Genomic DNA, 11,367 nt, shown 5'->3' on the forward strand with positions numbered 1-11,367 from the left:
CTGAACACACTGAGACCATAGATATCACCCAATCCGAGCCTTCACGTTCCTTCATCGTCATATAAACTTTATGCTTTTGATAAATGGTCATCTATAATTCAACTTCAAAATATATATATATATATATAACTATACTATATCGATTTTGCCCAGTTTTTATAATCAACTACAAGATGCTCGATGTGGCTACATCAAGACAAAAACTTCTTTACACTGATACTTTATGCATAATGGAGTATCCTTATCTCACTCCTAAATGGTGATGAAATCTACACACAAAATACTAGTATTTGTTGCGAGAGCGAAAACCTTAACAATATTTTTCATAAAAAGTCGAAGGACCTAAGCAGAACATTAGTGATACCTTTCACATTTGAAACTCGAAGAAACACTTAGCATAATAAAACCTTATCGTCATCTCTTTGAGATACACATAGGTTCTAAACTCCATTTCTTCAAAATATTCCATAGAGATTTTTTGACCTTGAGGTCAAACAACCCAAACAAATCACAATTCATATTGTCGAAATTCGTTGAAACACTCGTAGAGAACTCGAGCTCACGAGAGAACGAAAAATTGAATGAACCAAAAGTACCCATATCGATTTTTTCCCAAACACAACGCCGACGGATGTTAAAATTTCGGGATGAAATTTTCTTTGACGGGTGAATAATGTCACTACCCGAACTTTTCCGACCAGGTTGTTTAATCTAACTTTCATGACTTAGAATTTTCAACTTGACTAGTAGTTTTGATGAATTAGATCTTGGTTTGTTTTTAGGATTTGTAAGACTCTAAGGTTGTAATTAAGTCTTGTTCAATCAAGAGTTGTCTTGCACATTTGCACAATGTCTTGAAACCCTAACTTATTTATTTTATTTTATTTTTTTTGTAAATCTATACCCTTATATATAATAACTTAATAAGTAAACTTATTAATAAAATACTTAAACTTATAATTAATTCATTTGGACATTAGATCATAAGTTAAGACTTTTTCTACACTTAATAATTTTTACACCTAGACTTGATCACCTTGTACTTAGCCATTACTTCCATTTAAGCCAACCTTAATCTACCTTGAATAAGACCTCATGTAAGCATATTAGCTAAGCCTTGATCATACAAATAAACCTCAAGCCATACCCTAAATACTTTCACTAAACATATGTAAACTACTAAGGCAAAAATCAACCAAAAGTGGCTTCCACCCTACACCACCAAAACTGCCACTACATACCACCTCCACCACCTCATCATCATCTTCTTAATATCCCATGCAAAATATCTAGATATTTACCTCCCATGCAAGAAAATATCTAAGTTGTCTACCATGCATGAACACCTTTGCATGGCCATAAATGGATATTAGTGAGTCATTCTTCCTTTCATCCTCCATGTGCCACCTAGCCACCACCTTTCCTATATAAACCCTCTCTAATTCATCTCTAATCACTTAATCATTTCTTTCACTCACATACGCTTAAAGTTCCAGATCCAAAACACTCTTTTCATCATCATCTTAAGCCTAGAGGAACCTTTCTCTTCAAGGTATAACCATTTACTTCAATTCTATCAGCTTTTCTAGTCATCTTCAAGGGTAATCAAGGTGTAAAAGCTTGATTTAGAGTGCTTAATCACTCAATGATGATTACATGGCTAGCCTTGAACTTGATATTAGATCAGTAACCTTAAGTTTCCTACATAGAACAGTTTTATCTTGAATCTATCCAAAATTTTTACTTGAAGTTCAAGACTTAAAAACTAACTTATACTTGGTCTCGGAAACTCATCTTTTAGTATGATGTTCATATATACGTTCATGACTTCCATTAAAGTTTTCATGAATTATTTCAAAGAAAACGTCATTTTTCATTTTTATTTTGTGACTAAAGGTCCATATTTGAAGCAATCTGACCAAGGTTCAAAGGATCATGCAAAAATCAAATTATAAGACATATCTGGTAATATAGGCTTTTGATTTGCAAACTAGACATAATAAGGAAAACATGGCAAGTTGAAACACTAAAAATCATTGAGTAATCATTGAAAAATAGTCCCAATAAGTTGACACAAGATTTTGTTGTAGTCAGATTTTGGTCTAAAACTTCTTCTTTAAAAACTAGGTTAATGAAGACCTGGAGGTAATTCCTTTTAAACAAGATTACTTTTATATGTCCTAAACTCCTTGTAAAAAGTCAGATTGCTTCAAATATGGACCTTGGGTCACCAAATAAAAATGAAAAATACCTTTTTCTTTGAGAAAAATCACGAAAACTTTACAGAGGATCAAGAAGATATATATGAACATGGATTAAATTTATAAAGCCCAGATCTAAAATCTAAGTTGGGTTTTAAGTCATGAACTGCAAGTAGAAAGTTTGGACAACTTCAAGATAAAACTGTTTTATGTGTTTTAGTCAATAAAATTCTTGTTTTAAGTTCATTTTAGAACATAGTACATGTAGAAAACTTAAGATTACTGATATAATATCAAGAACAAGGCTAGCCATGTAATCATAATTGAGTGATTAAGCACTCTAGATTAAGTTTTTACACCTTGATTACTCTTGAAGATGGCTAGATAAGATGATAGAATTAGAGTAGGTTATTAAACTTTGAAGATAAAGGCTCCTCTAGATTTATGAAGATGATGGTTTAAGATCTATAAATTGAAGTGCAAGTGTGTGAAAGAGTGATCAAATGACAAGAGTTGAGCTTGAGAGGGTTTATATAGAGAGGAGAGGTGGCGATGTGGCAAAAGAAGGAAGAAAGGGAAGAATGACTCACCAATTCTTCATTAATGATCATGCAAAACATAATCAAGGTGTTTTGCATGATAAATTAATTGTATGCATGGCTTATAGAGTAAGTTTTCATGGTTGATTGGAGAGAAAGGGTGCATGGAATAGTGATACTGGTGCTTTTAGTGGTGTAGGGTGGAAGCCACTTTTGGTTGATTTTTGCCTACAATTTTACATGTACTAGTGCAAGTATTTAGGGTATGGTTTTGAGGTATTACTTATGTGATCAAGGCTTAGCTAATCAGCTTACATGAGGTCTTATTCAAGGTAGATTAAGATTGGCTTAAATGGAAGTAATGTCTAAATACAAGTTGATCAAGTTTAGGTGTGAGAGTAAAAATGTCTTAACTTATGATCTAATTTCCAAGTGAATTAGTTATAAGTTTAAGTATTTGATTAATAAATTTACTTATTAAGTTATTATATAAGGGTATAGATTTACAAAAATCTAGGGTTTATGGTGATAAGTTAGGGTTTCAAGACATTGTACAAATATGCAAGAAGTTGAAGAAGTGTTTGTCGGATGAGAATTTAATAATTCCTTTGGAAGAACTAAGTATCGATGACAAGTTGCATTTTATCGAGGAACCAGTTGAAGTGATGGATCGTGAAGTGAAAAGGTTGAAGCATAGTAAGATTCCAATTGTTAAAGTTCGTTGAAATGCCCGGAGAGGTCCAGAATTCACGTGGGAATGTTAGGACCATATAAGGTAGAAATACCCTCATCTGTTCGATAATCGAAGTACCTCCTAAATTTTGAGGACGAAATTTTCTTAACGGGTAGGTAATGTCATAACTCTAGCTTTTCGACTTAAGTTGTCTAATTTGACTTCTTTAAATTACAATTTCCGACTTGATGAGTAAATTTGATGATCTATGTCTTGGTTTGTTTTTAGGGTTTGTCTAACTCTAAGGTTGCATTTAGGTTTTACTTGTCTAAGTGTTGTCTCACACATCTTGAAACCCTAGCTTATCACCATAAACCCTAGATTTTATAATCTATACCTATATATATAATAACTTAATTAGTAAACTTATTAACCAAGTATTTAGATTAGAGACTTGTAACTAATTCACTTGTACATTAAATCATAAGTTAAGACTTTCTCTACACTTAATCATTTTCACAACTAGTCTTGATCACTTTATATTTAGCCATTTCTTTCACTTAATCAACATTAACCTATCGTGATTAGAACCTAATCTTAGCTTACTTCCTAAACCTTAAACATACAAATAAACACCTTAGATTATACATTAGGTAAACTACACAAGTACATGTACATTTAAGAACCAAAAATTGACAAAAACTCTCCCACCATCATCATCATAATCATCCATCATCATTATAATCCATATCATCATCATCATACACATACAAACACTTCCTCCTTAAGCAAAACTCCGTGAAAAACATCATCATTTAGATTTGCATGATCATTAATGGCATTTTAGTGAGTAATCCCCTCCCTTTGTTCTCCTAATGCCACGCCACCCCCACCCTCCCCTATATTATCCCTTTCTTGCTTACTTCTTGTCATTTGATCACTCACACACACACACCTCAAATTGCAGATCTAAAACACTCTCTTTATCATCTTCTTGAAGCTATAATATTAAATCTTATTAAGGTATAACAACATACTTTAATTCTATTCATCTTGTATAGCTATATTCAAGAGTATTCATGGTGTAATTGCTTGATCTAGAGTGTTTAATCACTCAATGATGACTATATAGCTAACCATGATCTTGATGTTAGATCCGTAACCTTAAGTTCTCTACATGTCCTATGTCTTAAAATGAAGCTAAACTAAGAACTAAAGTGGTTAACTACATAAAACTGTTTTATCTTTGAGCTGTCCATAATTTTACTTGAAGTTCATGACCTAAAAACCAACTTATGGTTGATCTCAGGAACTCATAAATTAGCATGATGTTCATATATATGTTTGAGACTTCCAGTAAAGTTTTCATGATTTATTTCAAAGAAAAAGTCATTTTTCTTTTTTATTTGGTGTTACAAGTTCAGATTTAAAGCAATCTAACCAAGTGTCAAAGAATCATGTATAAATCAAAATATCAGATAGATCTTGAAATAAAGGCTTTTGATTTGAAAAATAGACATAATAAGGAAACCATGGCAAGTTAAAACATAAAAAACCTTTAAGGAATCATTGAGATATAGTCCCATCAAGTTGACATAAGATTTTATTGTAGTCATAATTTGGTCTAAAACTTCATCTTTAAAAACTAGGTTAATGAAGTCTTAGAGGTTATTACTTTTCTGAATAAGTATTTTTATGTGTCCTAAGATCTCTGTAAAAATCTTGAGTCAAACAAATGTATTTTGCAATTTTTAAACTTGCCTAGGAACTTATAGTGTAAATCTTAACTGTTTTGCACACTTGTAAAAGATTAAACTTTTGACCAACTTCTATTTTGAGTATAGAGGCTAACCTTACATGGTTGGAAAATATACTCAAATAGCTTTCCAAATATGGTAATCTCACCTTAAATGGATGTCTAGATTAATAGAAATACCTAACCTAATATTATGGTAAAACTAGTCAAAACAGTTAACACTTAAAACTATGAAGTATGTAACCTTTGAAACCGATAATCGAAATGGACATGTAAGATTACTTAAGAAATTGATATTAGACCTAACCTAAATACTATATCAGATAGTATGACCTCTGACCTTATAAATATTCATTAGGTCTCAAGCCCGGAAAACCGCACACAATCTAACCGATTACCGTGTACGCTTTGCACCGCATCAATTGTGATTTCGTAGTACCATTTTAATCAATCTTTTATACATTGGGATGGGATAATACTTGTTTACTATTTTACATATTGGACTCGAGTACTTATAACTATATTCTATGTTTGAGTAACAAAGGTCAATTTTAGAAAGCCCGATTTTGATACATAAAGAAGGTATTAACACTATGCCATAGATGGTATCAGAGCCATCTATGTTAAAGTATAAGTTTAACATAAGCACCACAATTAAGGTAGGGTGAGGTTCTTAAACCTAACAGATCTGCTCTAGTGATTCGCGCTTACAAGTCCCTGTAATTAATACTACCGAGTTAAGGGCTTTTTAGCATAAAAGTCACATATAACAAACTTCAAAATATATAAAGTGTTATTTAATAATAAGAATGCTTATAAAAAAACTTTATAAATAAAGAGTAGTAGGCATGTATTCTCACCCTAAAAATAGTTATAAAACATGTAAAAAGAGGTTATGAAACTCACTTATAAGAACTTTATAAAATCATAAAGCATAGTAACACAAAAAGAATGTACTAAAAATAATAAGCATGTTTTCTCACCCCAAAACAATTATAAAACGAGAAAAAGGGGCAACGAACTCACTTGTGATGCAATGCGGTGCGAGACTCGGAAGTGCGGGTTAGATAGTTAACGGTGATCCGGGCTCGAGACCTAATGAATATTATGAGGTTAGAGGTCATACTATTTAATATTGTATTTAGGTTAGGTCTAAGATCAGTTTTTAAGTGATCTTACATGTCCATTTCGATTCTGGGTTTCAAAATGTTATATAGTTCATAGTTTAAGTGTTGACATTTTTGACCAGTTTTACCATCACTTTAGCCTATGTGTTTCTATCAATATAGACATCCAAATAAGGTGAGATTACCACCTCTGGAAAGGTAATTAAGTCAAGTTTTCCACCATATAAGGTTAGCTTCTAGATATAAAATAAAAGTTGATTAAAAGTTCATCCTCTTACAGGTGTGCAAAGCTATCCAGATTTACACTATAAGCTTCCATGCAAGCTTAAAAATAGCAAAATACTTTTGCTTAACTTAGTATTTTTACAGGGAGTTTAGGACATATAAAAGTAATCTTGTTTAAAAGTAATTACCTCCGGGTCTTCATTAACCTAGTTTTTAGAGATGAGGTTTTAGACCAAAATCTGACTACAACAAAATCTTGTGTTAACTTGTTGGGACTATTTCTCAATGATTACTCAATGGTTTTTGGTGTTTCAACTTGCCATGTCTTCCTTATTATGTCTAGTTTCAAAATCAAAAGCCTATATTTCCATATCTATCTTAGGTACCTGAAAACCATGGAAAATACTTAAAAACTTATAATCTTATATTACACCATGTTTGAGTAACCTATGTAAACCTATGTGGTCATGCAAACCTAGTTTTACTCATAGTACATATATATATAAGGTATAAATCATTATCATCCAGGGAAAGCAAACATTGTAGCTAATGCATTGAGTCGCAAAGAAAGGGTTAAGCCTCTGAGAGTTTGGTCATTGAATATGACTATTCAGACAAACCTTATGTCTCGTATTCAAGATGCACAATTGGAAGCTATGAAGTAAGAGAATGTGAAAAAGGAAGGAATTAGTGAGAAAGATGTGATGACCCGGAAATTTCTGACCAAATTTAAACTTAATCTTTGTATGATTAACATTTTCGACACGATAAACAAAGTCTGTAAAACTGAATCTCAAAATTTTTGAACTATTTTCATATATTCAAATACCTTCCGGTTGTTCTCGATGATTCGCGAATAATTATATGTATATAGATACATATATATATACTATAACTTGAAAATGTAACAATGTATTAATTTTGTTGATACCGTACATTAAACTTATTAGTTTAAATATTTATTTGAATATATAAGATAAGTTGGAATATTAATTGTATGAATAACTTATGACGTATATTTAAAACGTGTTTATGAATGTTGAAAAAATATATTAACTTGGTCATAAAACGATTTGTTATTATATATATATTAACAAATAGCGAGACAATGATTTATAGAAGTAAATGACCAAAACACTCGAAAGTTTAAGATACACTTTGAATGATATAGTTTATTGATAATTTAAGACTATATTTTGACAAAAGTACGAGTCACAAAACGTAAATTGCGAGTTTTCTAAGCGTACAAAAATGCGTTCGAGAAACCGAAACAGGGACATAAGTCGAGTGACAACGTACGAGTCATCGGAACAAAAATTACAAGTCAACTATGCACATGAATTTAATATAATATATAATTAATTATTTAAATTATATATTATATATATTATATTTAATTATGTCGACCAACAAGAAAACAAAAAATATGTGAGCTGGATCTGACGGCCATGCGATCGCATGAGAAATAGGCATAAAACCCATGCGATCGCATGGGCATCATAATCAGAAATTATGGCTATAAATACCAGGTTTCTTGCGCATGTTTTTTTACACATATTACTCCATAAGTATTTATTTATTTATTTATTATTATTATTATTATTATTATTATTATTATTATTATTATTATATTATTAAGATTATTATTATTATTAATCTTAATATTTTTAGTAATATTATACATAAAATATTACGACGAGGTCATGAGCGTGTCACTTTTAAAACAAGCTTCAAACGGGATAGAACTAAGGAAATTATGGGTTATAGCTATGGAGGTTAAGGGTAATGTTCATGGGTATTGTTCGCAAGTCAAACCTAGTATTTATCATCTCTATTGCGTCTACGTACTTTCCTGCAATATTGAATCTCAATATTGATACGTGAGCATTCATATCTTATCTTTTATATATTAATAGTGTATACATGTCTAGTGCTCGAGTATATATTTATACATGCTTGTATGCTAAATTTCATCATTAAACAGTTTATAATGAATCACGAATTAAATACATATATTACTGGTAAAAGGTATATGATATACATGTTTTCAGAAAGCTGGCGAAAAATCAATAACTTTTCATTTAGAAATCGCGTAATTTCGATGAACGAATCAAAAGATATGGTCAACTGAATTATAATTGACGTTAATTGGAATTGCTTTTGAATCTGCAATTAATATTTAAACAACCTGTTTATGAGATTGAAAAATACTACTAGCCAAGTAAATGAATCCTTATATAAGGAACGTCTCGTTTTGTTGAACAATTGTGAAAATTGACTTTTTGAAATAACTTTTGATAACTTTTGTATGTCGATCTTGAGCATTAGGATTGTGATACACTATAACCCAACCTAGTTTATTAGACATGTATTGACCAACATATGTTCTCTAGGTTGAGATCTACGGGTAATCTTGCATTCCGAGTTACGGTCACTTTTTGATGAATGACCTTATGTGCTGCTAAGGTGAGTTTCATTTGCTCCCTTTTTAATTGCTTTTGCAATCTATATTTTTGGGCTGAGAATACATGCACTTTATTTTAAACGCAATGGATACAAGTACATACTAAATTCTACACCGAGTTTGAACCGAAAATCCCTTAGCTTTGGTAACTAGTAACTGCCGGTTATAAGAACTGGTGGGCGCGAGTAGAAGTATATGGATCCATAGGGCTTGATATCCCCGTCTAAGCTAGAGCACTAGCCTTTTAACGGATGTAAGCTATTTGAGAAGCGTACATGTTAGTTTGCCTGTATTGTTAAGATGATTATACAAAGGGTATAAATTATATATACGTTAAGTTTAGTTACCAGGGTGCTCAATTTCGTAGAATATTTTGATAAACGTTTCAGATGAAACAACTGAAATCTTGTGATCCACCTTTATATACAGATTATGCGAAACACTAAAACTATGAACTCACCAACCTTTGTGTTGACACTTGTTAGCATGTTTATTCTCAGGTTCCCTAGAAGTCTTCCGATGTTTGCTTATATGTTAGACAAGCTATGTGCATGGAGTCTTACATGGCATATTTATCAAGGAAACGTTGCATTTACCAAATCATCACCATTTATCTTATTTTGACTGCATTGTCAATGGAATTACTATTGTAAACTATTATTTACGGTGATTGTCTATATGTAGAAATCATCAAATGTCGAAAACCTTTGATTTAAATATTCATTTATGGTGTGCTTTTTCAAAAGAATGCAATGTTTACAAAATGTATCATATAGAGGTCAAATACCTCGCAATGAAATCGATGAATGACGTGTTCGTCCATATAGATTTGGAGCGATCGTCATAGTTGGTATCAGAGCGTTGGTCCTAATGAACTAGGTCTTGCATAAGTGTGTCTAACTGATAGTTGTTATGATGCATTAGTAAGTCTGGACTTCGACTGTGTCTGCATGTCAAAAGTTTTGCTTATCATTTCTTGTCAGAAATTACCTGTCTATCATCTTAAGTCTAAACGCGTCTTATTGCATTGATTGCATAGATAGTGTATAGACAAAATTCATATCTTGGCATATCTATTACAGTAAATTTTGACTGCCATCTTCCGAAAATTTCTCCGTAATTTACGAGATTTTGGTATTATATATACATATGTAAATTATGTATTGAAGAGTACCAATCAAATTCGATAATCTATTTCATATCAAAAAGCATCTCTCTAATTATACAATATGGATCCCGTATCTAGTTCAAATTCCTTAAATTCCGACAGCTATTCCGATATGGATATTCACCTGAACTCTGAAGAAAGTGTAACCGGAATGGATCAACCAATCAGCCATCACCTATTCTGGATGAATTGGGGATGGGTTCGTAGCCTACTTAATCATTGGAAACAAGAAGAAGGTGATCCCTTCCATCCACCACATTCACCTCTTGGCGAAGAACCTGAAGCACTTACCGGCAAACCTATTCGTAATACTATTTTCTCTCTCATTTCCAGAGTATCTCATCATGATTATATACTATCCCATATTATAAATCTTATTTATCCGATCGTCCGAACCATCGATCATCCCGGTATAATAGAAGAAGTCAACGAGCTTCGTGCTCGGGTAGTGGCTTTGGAGAATATGGTGCAAGGGTTACGAACACCAGCAGCAGCACCCGCAGCATAACTGGTACCACCATCATCCACACCAATAGGATCATTACCACCACCAACAACCACATCCGCATCACACGCCTCAACATCACAATTTGTACCTCGGATATCAACATCATATGCACCATAGGTACCAAGAAGTACCAGCAATGACAAATGATGAAGTATGGATTCATAACTTCATCGAAGAAACATTATACGGCGATTATGTAATTTCTAAAGTTTAGATATTATCGATTCTAGCCTTAACCCTAAATCAGATAGAGTAGAAACCCTTATCCGAATGGTGTAAGATACAAGCTAGACTTGTTTTACCAACAGCATCAACAGTACCCTTAGCCTCACCAACACAGTCAGCGATGTCAACATCGTCAGAATCAGCAGCACCTCTAACATCACAAGCTCCATCAGTTTAAGAAAGCACCGTGGACATCATTATGAGTCAACAACGAGTATATTGTATCAATGAGTTATGAAGTAATAACTCAATTCATCTAAAGAATTTATATGTATATCTTATATATATAAATTTTAAAACCATCATGAATCTTTTCGTACTAAGCTATTACGTGTGAATTTTAAGGGGTAGATACTACTCGGTTAATTTATATTACTAATATGCTATGATGTACATCCTTCGTTAACAACTTAACCATCGTTAACTACAAATATCTGTTTCAACTCAATGAATTCCATTTCATAATGAACTTAGTGTATTA

The sequence above is a fragment of the Rutidosis leptorrhynchoides genome, chromosome 11 (assembly GCF_046630445.1).
Source record: "Rutidosis leptorrhynchoides isolate AG116_Rl617_1_P2 chromosome 11, CSIRO_AGI_Rlap_v1, whole genome shotgun sequence".
In the NCBI taxonomy this organism is placed as follows: domain Eukaryota; kingdom Viridiplantae; phylum Streptophyta; class Magnoliopsida; order Asterales; family Asteraceae; genus Rutidosis; species Rutidosis leptorrhynchoides.